The sequence below is a fragment of the Tachyglossus aculeatus genome, chromosome 2 (genome assembly GCF_015852505.1).
Source record: "Tachyglossus aculeatus isolate mTacAcu1 chromosome 2, mTacAcu1.pri, whole genome shotgun sequence".
Classification (NCBI taxonomy): Eukaryota; Metazoa; Chordata; class Mammalia; order Monotremata; family Tachyglossidae; genus Tachyglossus; species Tachyglossus aculeatus.
The window spans coordinates 154,236,649-154,254,626 of NC_052067.1; the positions used below are offsets into that span (position 1 = coordinate 154,236,649).

Sequence of the window (17,978 nt, forward strand, 5' to 3'; positions counted from 1 at the left end):
GTGAGTGAGAGGAGGCTGAGAGTTCAGCAAGGAGGCTGATACAGTAACCGAGTAGAAGCGGGGTAAGTGACTGGATTAACATGGTAGCAGTTTGGGTGGAGAGGAAAGGGCAGATTTTAGCAATGTTCAGGGTGCAGATTTATAACTTGACTAATCAGAATAAATTGTAAATTGTTCAGATGACTATGTTTTTATACACAGTTGCTGCTGAACAAGGGTAAAAAACTAAATATGGCTGTTGAGGGAGAGAAATATAAGAATCAACCCATTCTGACTCTTTGGTGCTCCTCTACCTTTTTTATGGTATTTGTTAAGACACTTACTATGTTCCAAGCATTGTACTAAGGGTTGTGGTAGATGGAAGATTATTGTTTGATGCAATTCATATCTCCCGAGGGGCTCAGTTTTAATCCCTATTTTATAGATGAGGTAACTGAGGGACAGATAAGTTAACGACTTCATCAAGGTCACACAGCAGACAAGTGGCAGAGCCAGGATTAGGATGTAGGTCGTTCTGATTCCCAGGCCCATGGTCTACGAGGTCACACTGCTTTTACCTTGTGATCTAAACTTCCTCAGCTTCCCAGGGCCAAACAGAACCACCTGGAGAATTTTGACATGAGCAGAGGGGTAGGAAGGGTGATAATGAGATATCAGGGAAGTCTGGTGGGCCTGAGAAAAAAGACCAAAAAGAAAGTTAGCCCCCTGAATTCTGAGGAATATCTTTCCCTCCTCATTTTCTCAAGTTCTGAGTTGTTCCCATCAACCTCACTCTATATACTGGTTCTATATATCTCCCCCGCCCTCCCCCGTCCTCTGCAATTATCCAGCCACATACTTCTAATATGGTGGATCTAGGGGAGTGAGAGTGGGTGGCAAGAAAAGATACTGAAAGTCAAGATATAACAAGTCTGAGAGCAGCAATATGTTCAATTTGTAAATCACCAAAATTGTTGCACATATGTGCAATTTTATATATTTAAATGTAAAGGTACATGTGGTTCTCTGAACTATTTCATTCACCAGATATTGCTGTTGGAAAAATCCTAATGGGGAGAATGTGAATCTTCTAACCAATCATTCCTTCTCAGTAGTAATTCCAACCTTATTAAATATAGAGCACATAAGTAAAAAAAAATAGAAGGGAAGGAATATATTTTACAGAGTTCATTCTTCCCAGAAATTGATCACTAGAAAAGTCACCATATCTATAAAGTCTCTGAGAATTTCTAATCTCAGACTTCATCTTTTCTTCTTCAATGCACCAACTGTGAAACCTTATACTGTTTTCCAAACCCCAGAACATCAAAGCTAACAGGGTGTGACAGCTGGAATGTCCCGTGCTCCTCAAATTCAGTGATGTGTAACAGCATAAATGGTGCAATTACTTGCCGTAATTACTACTGGTGACAATGGGGTCTCCCAAGTGATTGCTTTATGTAATTCAGAGCTGCTTAACGCGTCAGTCCAATCAAGACTTATCGGAGAGGGCTTCATCCCCATATGAATATTATTTAACCACTTCGATGTTTAAAAAAGAGACCCAATAGTTTACTGATGACAAATATTCTGGAAAGCTGGGCTTTCAGAAGCAACTAAATGCCTTGCTGGGAGGGGTTCATTAGTGTTGCATTTTTTTTCCCTGTAGGGATGAGAGTCAGTACTGATTAACTAGTTGCTTCAGCTGATTGATTAATTGATGTCAGTGTGGCAAAGGTCGAAAAGCACACTGATTCAAAATCTTTAACAGAGCTTATTACTAGCTGACATAATGCTACTTTATTTTAATGGTATTTTTGAGTGCTTATTCTGTTCCAGGCACTGTACTGAGAACTGGGATAAAACAAGTTAATCAGCTTAGGCACAGTCCCTGTCCCACACAGAGCTCACAGTTTTGAATCCCCAATTTACCGATGAGGTAACTGAGGCACAGACAAGTTAAGTGACTTTTCCAAGGTCCCACAGTGGACAAATGGCAGTGTCGGGATTACAACCCAATTCCTCTGAATCCTGGGCCTGTGTTCTTTCCACTGGTTCTCATCAGTACCCTGATTTCTGACTAGCTGTAGGACACCTGATTTGGTAGTCAGACTCTGTTCACAGAATGATCTGCCTCGAAGTGGTCCCTTCCCCTCGAAGATGTTGGCCTATATTTCTGCAGCAACTGCATTTCTTCTAACCTAACCTAAGACCCCAGGAATGTGAAGAGGTGGGAAACGCTAAAATCTTCTAGCAAATTTTCCATTCTGTTTTGTCCCCTTCTAAGGACTTCTTCCAAAGAAGACAGCACTTGGCTCCACTTCTTAATAAACAGTGAATCATTATTATATCTTTAGATAATTAACTCTATTTATCATGCAGTAATTTTTTATTACCCCTCTCAGGGTCTCACCTGGGGAGTTTCCAGTACTCTACCAGTCTCGGTTATAGGAGGGAGAGCCGAGCAGAAGCATATCCATTCCATTCCTAGCTTGGGCAGTGGCTAGCGAGTGAAAGGCAATCTCCTACAAGCCAAAGCTCACCTGTGCTGGGCAGCAGTGGCACAGGAGAGAGTCGAAGGCTGAGACTCAAGTTTACCGTGTAGAAGGAGGCAAATGTAATCCACTTCTATATTTTTACCAAGAAAACCCTATGGAGATGCTACCAGAATGATTGCAGATGGAAGGGGGGCTTTCTGGGAGAGATGTGTCCATGGTGTTCCTATGGGTCGGAGATGACTCGACAGCATAAGACAAGACAAAGTTCTTACTCACTAAAAGGTAATGCACAGAAATCCCCCCACAGTTTTACGGATTTGAACTTGGCAGTCAGTGAGGTAGAATTTGGCAAACGAATCAGTCAGTGTCATCTTGTTTTGTTGTCTGTCTCCCCCTTCTAGACCGTGAGCCTGTTGTTGGGTAGGGACCATCTCTATATGTTGCCGACTTGTACTTCTCAAACACTTAGTACAGTGCTCTGCACACAGTAAGCGCTCAATAAATACGATTGATTGATTGATTGATAGTAAGCATTTGGGAGAGTAGCAAGTAGCAAAACACGTGTTCCCCAAAGTACTGATCTACATGTCTACTTTCCCTATGACTTCATTCTATTTGTAATTTATTTTAGTTTCAGCCTCCCCTGTTACATTATGAGCTCCTTGAGGTCAGAGATCATGTCTGCCTATATATCTTTTCCAAGATCTAATTACAATGGGATTCTAATTGGACTTTTGAGTACTCCATAGTAAATACTAGCTCTTTGTCCACAAGGACTCTCCCAAAACATATTCCTCAATATCCTTGGTTTTTTTGGTAAAAATCTGTAAACTTCGAAATGACATTACTATTGAATAGGAGATAGTGGATAAGTGCACTAGAATTGCCACCAAATGTTCAAATAGAAGAAATAGCTCAAAGTAGTCACAAATGTGAATATATATGTGTATAAATACTTGTGCACATATGGCTTATGTTTAAGGATGACCTTTCACTGCAGATAGTTCAGTAAATACTTCACTCACGGTTAAAGGGGATGTTATTTTGCAGAGCAAAATATGGAAAGCTGACAGATCTATAGGTAAATTTCAAGATTTTCAGTCATCCTTTTAATAATTTCCTAAATTTTTACCTACTGGTTTCTTGTCCATTGTTTTATCCTTGTTGAGAACCAGAAAAACAATCTTTTGTCAGTGCTAAGCAGTGTGGGCAATAGCAGCTGGCAATTCTGGTTACATTTTTCAATTCTCACCTCTCAAAAGCTGCTAGATCACAATAATAATAACTCTCTCAATCTTGGATCATCATGTCATTCCTGGAAAAAGACTTTCTACTTGCTAATGCTCCCAGGAAAGGCTGGTTCCCTGGAAGATTAGCAACATTTTGAACAGTGACCCGATTATCTTGCGAGCCCTTCCTGATGACCGGATAAGCTGCTACAGTTTCTCACCACTTCTTCCATTGTCAGAATGGTTTAAGTAATGTTAGTTGTCGGCCTACTGTTAAGGGGGCAGAGCTGGGAATGAGAAGTGGGACATTCTTGGCACATAGTAAGCACTTAACATATACCATTATTATTATTATTATTATTATTATCATTATTATCATTATCATTATCATTATTATTATTATTATTATTCTGGTAAACCCGGCTTCAACCCCTCCCAGAGCGACCTCTCTGTCCCTCTTCACCAATACCACCCCTCCAGGAATGCCTCTTTACCTCCTCTTCATCCTCCTCCAAGGTGGTGACACCAACAGGATCCCCTCACCATCTCAGAGCTTCCTCCGTCTCCGCTCTGTCCCTTTTCTCAGTGAAACTGGTACAATTAATCCAACAGTTAATCGTACTTATTAACACTAACTGCATGCAGAGCACTGTACTAATTAAGCACTTGGGAGGGTACAATAGAGTTAGGAGATATGTTCCCTGCACACAACAAGCTTACTGTCTAGTAGGGGAGACAGACATTAATATGAATAAATTATGGATATGTGGGGCTGAGGGAGGCAATGCAGAAGGGAGTGGAAGAAGAAGAAATGAGGGCCTAGTTGGGGGAAGTTTCCTTGGTTGAGATGTGCCTTTGATAAAGGTTTGAAAGTGGGAAGAGTGATCATCTGTCAGATATGAACCGAGAGAGTGTTCCAGGCCAGAGGCAGGTTGTGGAAGAGAGGTCGGCAGTGAGATAGATGAGACTGAGGTACAGTGAGTAGGTTGGCATTAGAGGAGCCAGGTGTGCTAACTGGGTTGTAGTAGGAGAACAGAGAGGTAATATAGGAGGGGGCAAGGCGATTGAGTGCTTTATAACTGATGGTTAGGAGTTTCTGTTTGATCCCATGGTGGATGGGTAACCACTGGAGGTTCTGGGGAGTGGGGAAAAATTTACTGAACGTTTTTATGGAAAAAATGTCTGGGGCAACAGAGTGAAGTATAGACTGGAGGGGGGATAGACAGGAGGCAGGGAGGTCAGCAAGGAGGCTGAAGCAGTAATCAAGGTGGGATAGGATAAGTGCTTGTATTAACATGGTAGCAGTTTGGATTGAGAGGAAAAGGAGGATTTTAGCCATGTTGCGAAGGTTGAACCGACAGGATTTAATGACAGATTGAGTATGTGGGTTGAATGAGAGAGAGAAGCCAAGGTTATGAACCCATGAGACAGGGAGGATAGTGGTACTGTCTACAGGAACAGAAAGGTCAGGGGGAGGATATGATTGGGGTGGGAAGATAAGGAGTTCTGTTTTGGACATACGAAGTTTGAGGTGTCAGCAGGACATCCAAGTAGAGATGTCCTGAAGACTGCAGAGAAGGAGAGAGAACAGGGCTGCAAATGTGTCTGTTCATTGTTATATTGTACTCTCCCAAGTGCTGAAGACAGTGCTCTGCACACAGTAAGCACTCAATAAATACAGCTGAATGAAGATATAGCTTTGGGAATCATCCACATAAAGATGATAGTTGAAGCCATGGGAGCAAATGAGTTCTCCAAGGGAATGGGTATAGACGGAGAACAGAAGGGGAACCAGAATTGAACCTTGAGGGACCCCCACAGTTAGGGAGTGGGAGGCAGAGGAGAAGCATGAATGAGACTGAGAATGATATGCCAAAGAGACGGAAGGAGAAACAGGAGAAAACTGTCAGTGAAGCCAAGGTTGGATAATGTTTCCAGGAGAAAGGGGTAGTCAACAGTTCAAAGGCACAATCCTCCTGGAGCCCTCATCTGCCTCATCTCTGTTCCTCTCCTCAGTGGCACTGACACAACTCCTCCAGAAGCCTCCTTCCAACTCCTCTCTGCCCACCTCCTGAGTGGCGGCACCAAGACAACCCCTCCTAGAATCCACCTCCACCTCCTCTCCGTCCCTCTCCTTGATGGTACTGACACAACTCTTCCCAGAGTCCTTCTCCACCTCCTCTCTGTTCCCACCGGCCCCGCCAAGCAGCCACACAAACACAAGTCCCTAAGGAGCTGAGAAAGAAGGATGTGAGACATTTCAGTGAGGCCCACTACTATCCCTTACTACAGATGCCTCTCAGTTCCGCTTCTGAATGGAGGTCCAAAACAACCCTCCGAAGAGCTGGGGTGACCGCAGCCTCGGTTTCTCTCCTGCTGTCCGGGGCGACAGTGCGATTGTGGTGTTTGTAAAGATGCAGTACAATGCTGCTGTGAAGATAGCAGCAGCAGCAACAATCTGTCCCCAGCCAGGAGGAGATGAGCGTGGCAAAGCAATGGGGCTGCGGAAGGACACGGCTTCCGGGAAAGAGATCTTTACTTTTCAGAAACATTCTGTCTCTCTCTCTCTCTCTCTTTCTCTCTTGGTCTCTGTGTCCCACTAGGATTTAAGTGCATCAGAAGATTGGCAGATCTTCCAATCAATCAGATGGTGTCTCTAAGAACTAATCAGAGGACACAGCTCAGAGAAGCAGCGTGGCTCAGTGGAAAGAGCACGGGCTTGGGAGTCAGAGGTCGTGGGTTCTAATCCCGGCTCCCCCACATGTCTCCTGTGTGACCTTGGGTAAGTCACTTAATTTCTCTGAGCCTCAGTTACCTCATCTGTAAAATGGGGATTAAGACTGTGAGCCCCACATGGGACAACATGATCACCTTGTATCCCCCCAGTGCTTAGAACAGTGCTTTGCACATAGTAAGCGCTTAACAAATGCCATCATCATAAATATCATTATTATTATTATGAATGTGCCATAACATAAGTCCACGGAGAAATTGTAATGTCTAATCTACGCTGGGAAGCAGCGTGGCTCAGTGGAAAGAGCCCGGGCTTTGGAGTCAGAGGTCATGGGTTCAAATCCTGGCTCCGCCAATTGTCAGCTGTGTGACTTTGGGCAAGTCACTTCACTTCTCTAGGCCTCAGTTACGTCATCTGTAAAAAATGGGGACTAAGACTGTGAGCCCCCCGTGGGACAACCTGATCACCTTGTAACCTCCCCAGTGCTTAGAACAGTGCTTTGCACATAGTAAGCACTTAATAAATGTCATTATTATTATTATTATTATAAATTCAACCCCTTCAACTGGATGGAGGACAATCTGATATGGGCACCCAGGGATAGCTGTAATCTGATCTCATTTTTTAAAATAGACCTCAATTATAATGTATCCCTGTATACCTCATACATTGGTCAAATCTCTACAATAATAGGTATTCCTTTTGATGCTCCACTATTCCTTATCAGTCTTCTGCTTTTATTATTAGTATTACTGTCATTATTTTAATTTTTACATTTACTAAGTGCCTACTGTGTGTCAAGTGCTGTTTAAAGTGCTGGAGTAGATACAAGTTAATCAGGTTGGACACCATCGCTGACCAACCTGGGGTTCATTGTTATTTGGAAGATGATTTCATTTATTCCATCTCTCTATGTTTGGCAATGGCCTCTGACTAAGTGGATTCATTCTCTCTCTGTTTGGACAAGAGAGTCAGTCTTCTATGCACCTCCCACAGTCTTCACCATTTGTCATTTTAATCATGACATTCCCTCGGTCCCATGTCACCTTGTTTCCTTTCATTCATGCAGGACCTTAATTTTCCCAAAGCATTTTGTCATTAGTCCTCTAATTTGTCTCAGGGTGTGTTAGGGCTAATGAAAGTGAAGACATTCTTAAAATCTGTTGACCACTGGTAGAAAGCAAGATCAGTTAAAGATGAGAAGTATTCGATATGCATGCGATTGCTTTTGAATGCATTATTGTTGAGTTGGATTCTGCCCCCTTATTGAAGGGAGAGAAAGAAAGAAAAAAAAGACTCTGATCAGCCCATGGAATATGTGGCCCTTCCCCTTGTAAAGCTCAGGGAAGCTACATAAGACAAAGCCCTCCAATTCTCCCCTTTCCAGGATTGCAGAGGGGGAAATCTCTGTGGAGTGTGCTCCAGGGAGAAAATCATCCCGGGTAGAGAGGCCTGTGTGTCCCATCCCAACATCTCCTTCAGTGAGGGATGAGTAGGGAAGCAGGAGTACAGTTTGTTGTTATTATTATTATAATGGCATTTATTAAGTGCTTACTATGTGAGAAGCACTGTTCTAAGTTGTCTACAGAGGAGTGGTTCTCTGCCCCTGGAGGGCTTGAAGAGCAGTGGCTTTGTGCCTTCACATATTCTAGACAGAATGCTGTGCTCTCAGGAGTTTCAGATGAATTCACTGGTGTTGCTAATAATATAAACCACAAGAATAAACCAGCTCTCATGGCTCTGAAGAAAGACTTGGAAAATGCATCTGGGAGTGCCAGTCTGCACAAGAACAACAAGACTTATGTCTGCCAAACGATCAACAGATATTTAGATCTCTCTCTTTTCAAGCACAGGGGATTCCTCATCTATCTATCAGGAAATGTCATTATGTTTGTGGACTTTTTTGCCCCAATTGTGTTTCTGTCTTTGTACGCCAAGAACAAGGGCACTGATGAGTACTCTGCAGCTTTTTTGCTTTCCATCCTGGCCTTTGTGGATATGTTTGCCCAGCCTTCTACAGGGCTGCTAGCAAACTCCAGACTGATCCGACGCCGGATCCAATATTTCTTCAGTTTTGCCGTCCTGTACAATGGAGTTTGTCACCTTCAAGGCCCTACTGAGAGCTTCAAGGCCCTACTGAGAGCTCACCTCCTCCAGGAGGCCTTCCCAGACTGAGCCCCTTCCTTCCTCTCCCCCTCGTCTCCCTCTCCATCCCCCATCTTACCTCCTTCCCTTCCCCACAGCACCTGTATATATGTATATGTGTTTGTACATATTTGTTACTCTATTTATTTATTTTACTTGTACATATCTATTCTATTTATTTTATTTTGTTAGTATGTTTGGTTTTGTTCCCTGTCTCCCCCTTTTAGACTGTGAGCCCACTGTTGGGTAGGGACTGTCTCTATATGTTGCCAACTTGTACTTCCCAAGCACTTAGTACAGTGCTCTACACACAGTAAGTGCTCAATAAATACGATTGATGATGATGATGACCTTCTGTGCCCTTTGGCAGAAGGCTACACCGGTCTGGTGGTCTATGCCGTATTTTTCGGCTTTGCCTTTGGGATGGTCAGCAGCGTTGTCTTCTAAATGCTCATGGACCTTGTGGGAGTACCTCGATTTTCCAGTGCTGTGGGTCTGGTGACCATTGTAGAGTGCTGTCCTGTTCTCATTGGCCCTCCATTAGCAGGTAAACTGTTGGATGAAACTGGAGAATATAAATATATGTATTTCTCCTGTGGAATGATTCTGACAATTGCCAGTATTTGGCCGTTTATCGGGAATGCTATAAACTACAAGATGTTGGCAAAGGAAAAGAAGCTGGAAGAAGAAAAGCAGAAATCACTAAACCACGCTGACTCCAAGGAAGCAGAACCACTGATCAACAGTGAAAATGAGGACGTAACCGGTCGAGCGACGAAAATCCTGGACGATCCCTCAGAAAGAGAGACTAATATTTAAAGTCCACCGTGACTCTCACAGAGTGTTTCTGACTTTCATTAGAAGTATTTCTTAAAGATATAGGGCAGATTTTGTAGTTGTAATGATCAATCTCAATTATGGATGACAATAGGATTTTGTTCCACGGCAAGATTACAATCAGTTGTTACCTTCAGCTTATTTCTTTTGGTTGGTGAGATTTTTAGGTTAAAGGACAATGAGCCCATGAATATAAGCCTACTTTCATCTGACTCTGGATCTTGTGAGTAGAATGGTGATTTGTATTCCAGTGACAGGTAACGTTGGACTCAACTATAAGCGCTTAGTACAGTGCTCTGCCCACAGTAAGTGCTCAACAAATACGACTGAATGAATGAAAGAATGAATCAATTGATCAAGTGTATTTACTGGACTCCTACTGTGCGCAGGAAGATTTACTGGATCGGATCAATGGCTCATCCATTCCAGCATACAACTTCCAGCAGAGGCAATAGGATATGCCCTCATTAATGTCCACAATGTGACAATCGCTCCAAATAGCCCCCATGCATGGGGCAGTGAGGGGGAGGAGGAGGATTCATTCATTCAATCGTATTTAATGAATGCTTACTGTGTGCAGAGCACTGTACTAAGCGTTTGGGAAGTACAAGTTGGCAACATATAGAGACAGTCTGTACCCAACAACAGGCTCACAGTCTAGAAGGGGGAGAGAGACAACAAAAGAAAACATGTGGACAGGTGTCAAGTCATCAGAACAAATATAATTAAATGCATAGCATTAACAAAATAAATGGAATAGTAAATATGTACAAGTAAAATAAATAGGGTAATAAATCTGTACAAACATATAGAGAAGCAGCATGGCGCAGTGGAAAGAGCATGGGCTTTGGAGTCAGGGGTCATGGTTTCAAATCCCAGCTCCGCCAGTAGTCAGCTGTGTGACTTTGGAAAAGTCACTTAACTTCTCTGGGCCTCAGTTCCCTCATCTGTAAAATGAGGATTAAGACTGTGAGCCCCCCGTGGGACAACCCGATCACCTTGTAACCCCCCAGCGCTTAGAACAGTGTTTTGCACATAGTAAGCGCTTAATAAATGCCATTATTACCATTATTATTATTATATATACATGTGTTGCGGGGAGGGGAAGGAAGTAGGGCGGGGGGATGGGGAGGAAGAGAGGAAAAAGGAGGCTCAGTCTGGGAAGGCCTCTTGGAAGAGGTGAACTCTCAGTAGGGCTTTGAAGGGTGGAAGAGAGCTAGCTTGGAGGAGGTGTGGAGAGGACGTGGGCCAGGGGTCAATGGTGGGACAGGCGGGAACGAGGTACTCCTAAGTATACTTCTAAGTACCCTTCCCTTGGGGAAGTATAATGCCTTAAATAGCATTAACTTGTAACCAATCAGAAGGATTGGGAAGGAAGTAGGGGGGCCAGGTAGTTGGGGGAGTACACCCTCAGCCATTTTGCACGCAACAGTTGGAGAGCCCTGTATCTGGAAGTGTGGGATGGAGGGAAGGCATAGGGAAGACTTGGAGCTATAAATCTGGATAGACACAGGGCAGAAAGAGGCATCTGGGATTGATCTAGAAGAGAGGGATTCCTTCCCCTGAAGGGGAAAAAATGATATTGAGAAGTCAAGCTAGCTTTCTTCCTCCCTTCAAGGCCCTACTGAGAGCTCACCTCCTCCAGGAGGCCTTCCCAGACTGAGCCCCTTCCTTCCTCTCCCCCTCGCCCCCCTCTCCATCCCCCCCATCTTACCTCCTTCCCTTCCCCACAGCACCTGTTTATATGTATATATGTTTGTACATATTCATTACTCTATATATTTATTTTACTTGTACATATCTATTCTATTTATTTTATTTTGTTAGTATGTTTGGGTTTGTTCTCCGTCTCCCCCTTTTAGACTGTGAACCCACTGTTAGGTAGGGACTGTCTCTATATGTCTCCAACTTATACTTCCCAAGCACTTGGTACAGTGCTCTTCACACAGTAAGCGCTCAATAAATACGATTGATTGATTGATTGATTGATTGATCGATTGATTAGAAGGACTCGGAGTGGGTGGCACTAGATCTGGGATGGTCCCGAGAGAAGGGAAAAGATCAGTGGAACGTAAGCCCTCAGACAATGAGGGTTCTAAGAGGGAAAGACATAAGATTCAGGGAAAGACAGTTTGAACTGGAATTCTGTTTGATTGTTATCTTAGTAAGGAAACCTGCCAGAATACTTTTAAAGTTCTTGAGAGTCTGACCTTTGTGTTTGACTATGGTAGGAGACTGGATAAGAAGCTCTGGGTGCCAGGGAGAGGCATGGATCTGGGAAGCCGTTGGTGGGAGAAGGAACGCTTCCTCTGTGAGCTTCCTTAGCCAACCCTAGGAATATATGGCAGGCTAGTCACCATGATCCTAACTCAGCCTTCGGGGAGATGCCTGGCCTTCAGATGTAGGGTGGTGGCAGTGACAGGGGTGTAGATTTTGGGGTACTCTAGCCAAATATTTCTCACCCTGCCAATCCCGGGAAGGGTGGGACTGGAGGGCTTTAGGATCTAGCAGAATTTAACAGGGGCCCAAGGGCTCCTAAAGTGACTCCAGGGACTATGTCAGCTGGGATTCAGGGCTCAGAGCATGACAGTTAGGTCTCCTACCTTTCATACATCTCTATCTTTCTCCTAAAGGCCCAAAGCTGCAGAGAAGCAACTTGACTCAATGGAAAGAGCATGGGCTTGGGAGTCAGAGGTCATGGGTTCAAATCCTGGCTCCACCAATTGCCAGATGTGTGACTTTGGGCAAGACCACTTAACTTCTTTGTGCCTCAGTTACCTCATCTGTATAATGGGGATGAAGACTGTGAGCCCCACGTGGGACAACCTGATCACCTTCATCATCATCATCATCAATCGTATTTATTGAGCGCTTACTACATGCAGAGCACTGTACTAAGCGCTTGGGAAGTACAAATTGGCAACATATAGAGACAGTCCCTACCCAACAGTGGGCTCACAGTCTAAAAGGGGAAGACAGAGAACAAAACCAAACATACTAACAAAATAAAATAAATAGAATAGATATGTACAAGTAAAATAAATAAATAAATAAATAGAGTAATAAATATGTACAAACATATATACATATATACAGGTGCTGTGGGGAAGGGAAGGAGGTAAGAAGGGGGGATGGAGAGGGGGATGAGGGGGAGAGGAAGGAAGGGGCTCAGTCTGGGAAGCCCTCCTGGAGGAGGTGAGCTCTCAATAGGGCCTTGAAGGGAGGAAGAGAGCTAGCTTGGCGGATGGGCAGAGGGAGGGCATTATAGGCCCGGGGGGATGACGAGGGCCGGGGGTCCATGGTGGGACAGGTGAGAACGAGGTACGGTGAGATTAGCGGCGGAGGAACGGAAGGTGCAGGCTGGGCTGGAGAAGGAGAGAAGGGAGGTGAGGTAGGAGGGGGCGAGGGGATGGATAGCCTTGAACCTTATATCCTTCCCAGCGTTTAGAACAGTGCTGTGCACATTGTAAGTGCTTAACAAATGCCATCATTATTATTATTATTGTGGACCTTTCACAAGTAATTTATCCAAATTCCTGACATGAACCTACTAATATTTTCTGCCTACACAACTTTCTGAGATAATGCATTACAAATGTGTGAAATATTGTGTCCATTTATATTTTTTGAACCTAACTTTGGAACAAATAAAACAAGAATATGATTTGGGGGGGGCTTAGAAACTTGAATTCCTTTCAATCAATCACACAATCAATGGTATTTATTGAAATCCTGAGTTCAAAGCAGTGTACCAAGGACTTGGAAATGTACAAAATAATAATAATAATAACTGTGGCATTGCAAAAAAAGCAAATGCACCTGCTTTCCACTCTCAAGGATCTTACTAAGGTCCCATTACATCCAGCACTTAGTACAGTGTTTGGCATACAGTAATCACTTAACAAATACCATCATTGCTATTATTAGTATTATTATAAATGACTGGTAATAAGCAACATCTTTACATATCCATTTTTGCTGGGCCAGAGATGATACACTTTGAGCCAGGGAGAAATACAACAGGTATACTGACTTCTTGTCTGGCACTAAGGAACTTATTTACAGTCTCCTTAGAACTTGTAAATATATAAGTTCAGGTTTTTTTGAACACACTAATTGTAAATATGTCAATGTTGGCCTCCCGTTTTCAGACCATAAGCTTCTTGTGAGCAGGAGATGTTTCATTTTGTTATTCTCTATTTCCTAAGCACACTCATGGTACAGTGAGCCATACCATGTGGGCTCTCCATAAATGCTACCATTACTACTACTACTGCTACCTCTAGTAATCCACTAGAAAATTGGGCCTCTCCCAAAGTGTGAGACAGGAAGGATGGTGGTGCTGTCTACAGTGATGGGAAAGTCACGGAGAGGGCAGTGTTTGGGTGGGAAGATAAGAAATTCTGTTTTAGACATGTTAAATTTGAGGTGATGGGAAGACATTCAAATAATAATGGTGGTATTTGTTAAGCAGTTACTATGTGCCAAGCACTGTTCTAAGTAAGCACTGGGGGAGATACTAAGTCATCAGGTTGTCCCACTTAGGGCTCACAGTCTTAATCCCCATTTTACAGATGAGGGAACTGAGGCACAGAGAAGTTAAGTTTTGCCCAAAGTCACACAGCAGACAAGTGGCAGAGCCGGAATTAGAACCCATGACCTCTGACTCCCAAGCCTGTGCTCTTTCCACTGAGCCACACTGCTTCTTTCTCCCAGTAGAGAAGCCATCTCAATAGAGATGTCTTGAAGGTAGGAAGAAATGTGAGACTGCAGAGAGGGAGGGAGATCAGGGCTGGAGATGGGGATTTGGGTATCACTTGCATAGGGGTGGTAGTTGAAGCCATGGGATCAAATGACTTCTCCAAGGAAGTGGGTGTAGATGGAGAATAGAAGGGGACCCGAAACTGAACATTGAAGGACATCCCAAAGTTAGGGGGTGGGAGGCAGAGGAGGAACGTGTGAAAGAGGCTGAGAATGAGCGGCCAAGGAGATAGGAGGAAAACCAGGAGAGGACAATGTCAGTGAAGCTGATGTTGGATAATGTTTCCAAGAGGAGGGGGTGGTCGACAGTGTCAAAGGCAACTGAGAGGTCTAAAAGGATTAGTATGGGGATTCGATCCTTGTTCTCCCTCCTTATCGGACTTTGAAACTGATGAGGTACAGGGACTGTGACCAACCCCAGCACTCAGTACTGTGATTGAAATATACTAAGCATTTATCAAATAGCACCTTTCTTAATGCAAGGCATTTGGGAGTGTATGATAAAAATGCAAGACATGGTCCCTGTCCTCAGGTCAATTGATCGATCAATCAATGGTCTGCATTGAGTGTTCACTGTGTGCAGAAAATTGTACTAAGCACTTAGGTCCCTTCCTGTCTATGGTTCCTTATAAGCATTGGGAAAATTCTGGTTTGTTGATCTGGGAAACATATTCAAGCAATGATGGAGAGTGGAGAAAGATCAAGAAGGGCAGAAGTCATATCGGAAGAAAAGTTGGATTGATATTAATTAATTCATTCATTAATTCAGTCGCATTTAGTGAGCACTTACTATGTGCAGAGCACTATACTAAGCAGTTGGAAAGTACAATTCATCAATAGAGACAATCCCTGCCCACAGCGAGAAAACAGACAACAAAACAAGTAAACAGGCATCAATATAAATACATAGAATTATAGATATGTACATGTCAAAACAACTTAACAGGAATTAATATTAATAAATAGGGTTATAGTTATGTACATAGATACGCAAGTGCTGGGGGATAGAGAAAACGGAGTGAGTTGGGGCGATGCAGAGAGGAGGGAGAGCTGAGGAAAGCGGGGAGAGGGCAAATGGGGGAGATCATCTACAGTTGGAAAAAAAAGAGTACAGGGCTTCAAGATAAACTGATTTGTTCTATGATTGTTGAAACATTCCCTGAATAATGTGTTCAGCCCTGGTTGTTTTAGAACTAGGAAAATGCAGACAAATTAAATTGAATTTAGTGAAGAGCAATAAAAATGATCAGGAGTCTGAAAGACTGACATAAAGATGAGCTCAATTCCTGTATACTATAACTGAATATAATTCTAAATAATATTACTGAGATTAATCAGATGCAATGTAGCTAAGTAATGAATTGGGATCATAGCAACCACCAATTGACATTTTGAGCTGTTACTCTGTTGAGGTAAAATTATCACTCACTGAGAGAGACAAGTACAAGTTAATTCTTGTATTGCTGGTAGTTGGATTCATTGAGCTCCTAGAGTCTAGTTGAAGGGCCACAGGTGAAATTCCTGTAGTGAGGCTAGGTTGTGGAATTATTTTGTAATTCAATGGAATCACACTTGTTAGAGTGAAAGATTGGCAAGATCAAAGACACCTCCTACCCCCACACCCAGAAAGGGACAGTGGTTTTAATTGTTCCTCAGCTGACCATTAAGATGTAAAAGTGAAGGATTTGCTTTGCTCCCACTGCTTTTTGGGGCGAGGCAGGGTATTGAAGTTAATGTCCATATAGGACAATTGAGAAATTAGAGCTAACCAAAATGGCACCTTAGCTTCCTGCTTATTCATTCAATCATATTTATGGAGGGTTTACTGTGTGCAGAGCTCATCACCCTTCAACTGAGATTACAACAGACCTGTGTTCTGGGACTTCAGGAAGTCTCTCTCACCCCTTGTGAAAATGGCTGCCATAACTTGGCCCTGGCATTATTGGGCAGCCACATCATTTTCCTAAAATGGTGCCTCAGCTTCCTGCTCATCTCCATCTACCTCGGATTAAGGCAGACCTGTGAGTGCCAAGAAGCGATTTTACCCCTGTTCTAGGACTTCAGGGAGCCCCTCTCACCGACCTTGAGGATGGCTGCTGTAACCTGGCCATGGTATCATTTGACGTACAAATCATTTGCCTCTATCATCCATTACTGCCAGTACTTCCCATGACACCCTGCTTTCCAGATCCACCACTGCATCTCCCTCTTCGCAGGAACTTTGTCTTATTCACAATTGCATACTCTTTACATGTCCAAGACTGAACTCCTTGTATTCCCTCCCAAGCCCTGCCCTCTCCATGACTTTCCCATCTCTGTTGACGGCACTACCATCCTTCCCATCTCACAAGCCCGCAAACTTGGTGTCATCCTCGACTCCGCTCTCTCATTCACCCCTCACATCCAAGCCGTCACCAAAACCTGCTGGTCTCAGCTCCGCAACATTGCCAAGATCCGCCCTTTCCTCTCCATCCAAACCGCTACCCTGCTCGTTCAAGCTCTCATCCTATCCCGTCTGGACTACTGCATCAGCCTTCTTTCTGATCTCCCATCCTCGTGTCTCTCCCCACTTCAATCCATACTTCAGGCTGCTGCCCGGATTGTCTTTGTCCAGAAATGCTCTGGGCATGTCACTCCCCTCCTCAAAAATCTCCAGTGGCTACCAATCAATCTGCGCATCAGGCAGAAACTCCTCACCCTGGGCTTCAAGGCTGTCCATCCCCTCGCCCCCTCCTACCTCACCTCCCTTCTCTCCTTCTACAGCCCACCCTGCACCCTCCACTCCTCTGCCGCTAATCTCCTCACCGTGCCTCGTTCTCGCCTGTCCCGCCATCGACCCCCGGCCCACATCATCCCCCGGGCCTGGAATGCCCTCCCTCTGCCCATCCGCCAAGCTAGCTCTCTTCCTCCCTTCAAGGCCCTGCTGAGAGCTCACCTCCTTCAGGAGGCCTTCCCAGACTGAGCCCCTTCCTTCCTCTCCCCCTTGTCCCCCTCTCCATCCCCGCCATCTTACCTCCTTCCCTTCCCCACAGCACCTGTATATATGTATGTATGTTTGTACATATTTATTACTCTATTTATTTATTTATCTTACTTGTACATATCTATTCTATTTATTTTATTTTGTTAGTATGTTTGGTTTTGTTCTCTGTCTCCCCCTTCTAGACTGTGAGCCCGCTGTTGGGTAGGGACTGTCTCTATATGTTGCCGACTTGTACTTCCCAAGTGCTTAGTACAGTACTCTGCACACAGTAAGCGCTCAATAAATATGATTGATTGATTGATTGATTGATTTACCCCTGCTTAGTACACACAGTGAGCACTTAATAAATGCTATTATTATTCCCACTTTGCACTCTTCCCTCCCCTCAAACTAACATCCTTATTGTACCTGGTTCTTGAATTTCCTGCCTCGGACCTCTTGCTCCCACACTCCCTACTTCCTTCATTCTGATGGTTTATCTAAAAAAAAAGTTCAGTCCATGTTTCCCCACTTCTCAAGAACCTCCAGTGGTTGCCCATCCACCTCTGCATCAAACAGAAACTCCTTAATATTGGGTTAGCACTCAATCAGCTCTCCCACCTCTACCTCACCTCCCTGATTTACTACTAAAGTCCAGTTTGCACATTTTACTTCTCTAGTGCCAGCTTAATCACTGTACCCTGATCTCATCTGTCTCACCCTCTGACCCGCTTCTCATGTCTAATCCCCTACCCTGGGAAGCCTTTCCCCTCCTTATATGTCAGAAATCTATCTCCCCACCTTCAAAGCATTAGTAAAATCACATCTCCTCC

The 17,978-nt window shown here is 43.9% G+C and overlaps 1 protein-coding gene and 1 non-coding gene across 4 annotated transcripts in view; one reads left to right on the forward strand and one right to left on the reverse strand.

Moving 5' to 3' along the window:
- The window catches only part of NELL2 (neural EGFL like 2), a 445,624-nt gene that overhangs the window by 139,382 nt on the left and 288,264 nt on the right, over positions 1 to 17,978 (reverse strand). The gene's annotated exons all lie outside the window — the stretch shown is intronic.
- LOC119924352 lies at positions 2,375 to 2,512 on the forward strand. The gene has a single exon (XR_005449111.1). It is a non-coding gene; the product is annotated as a small nucleolar RNA SNORA7 (small nucleolar RNA).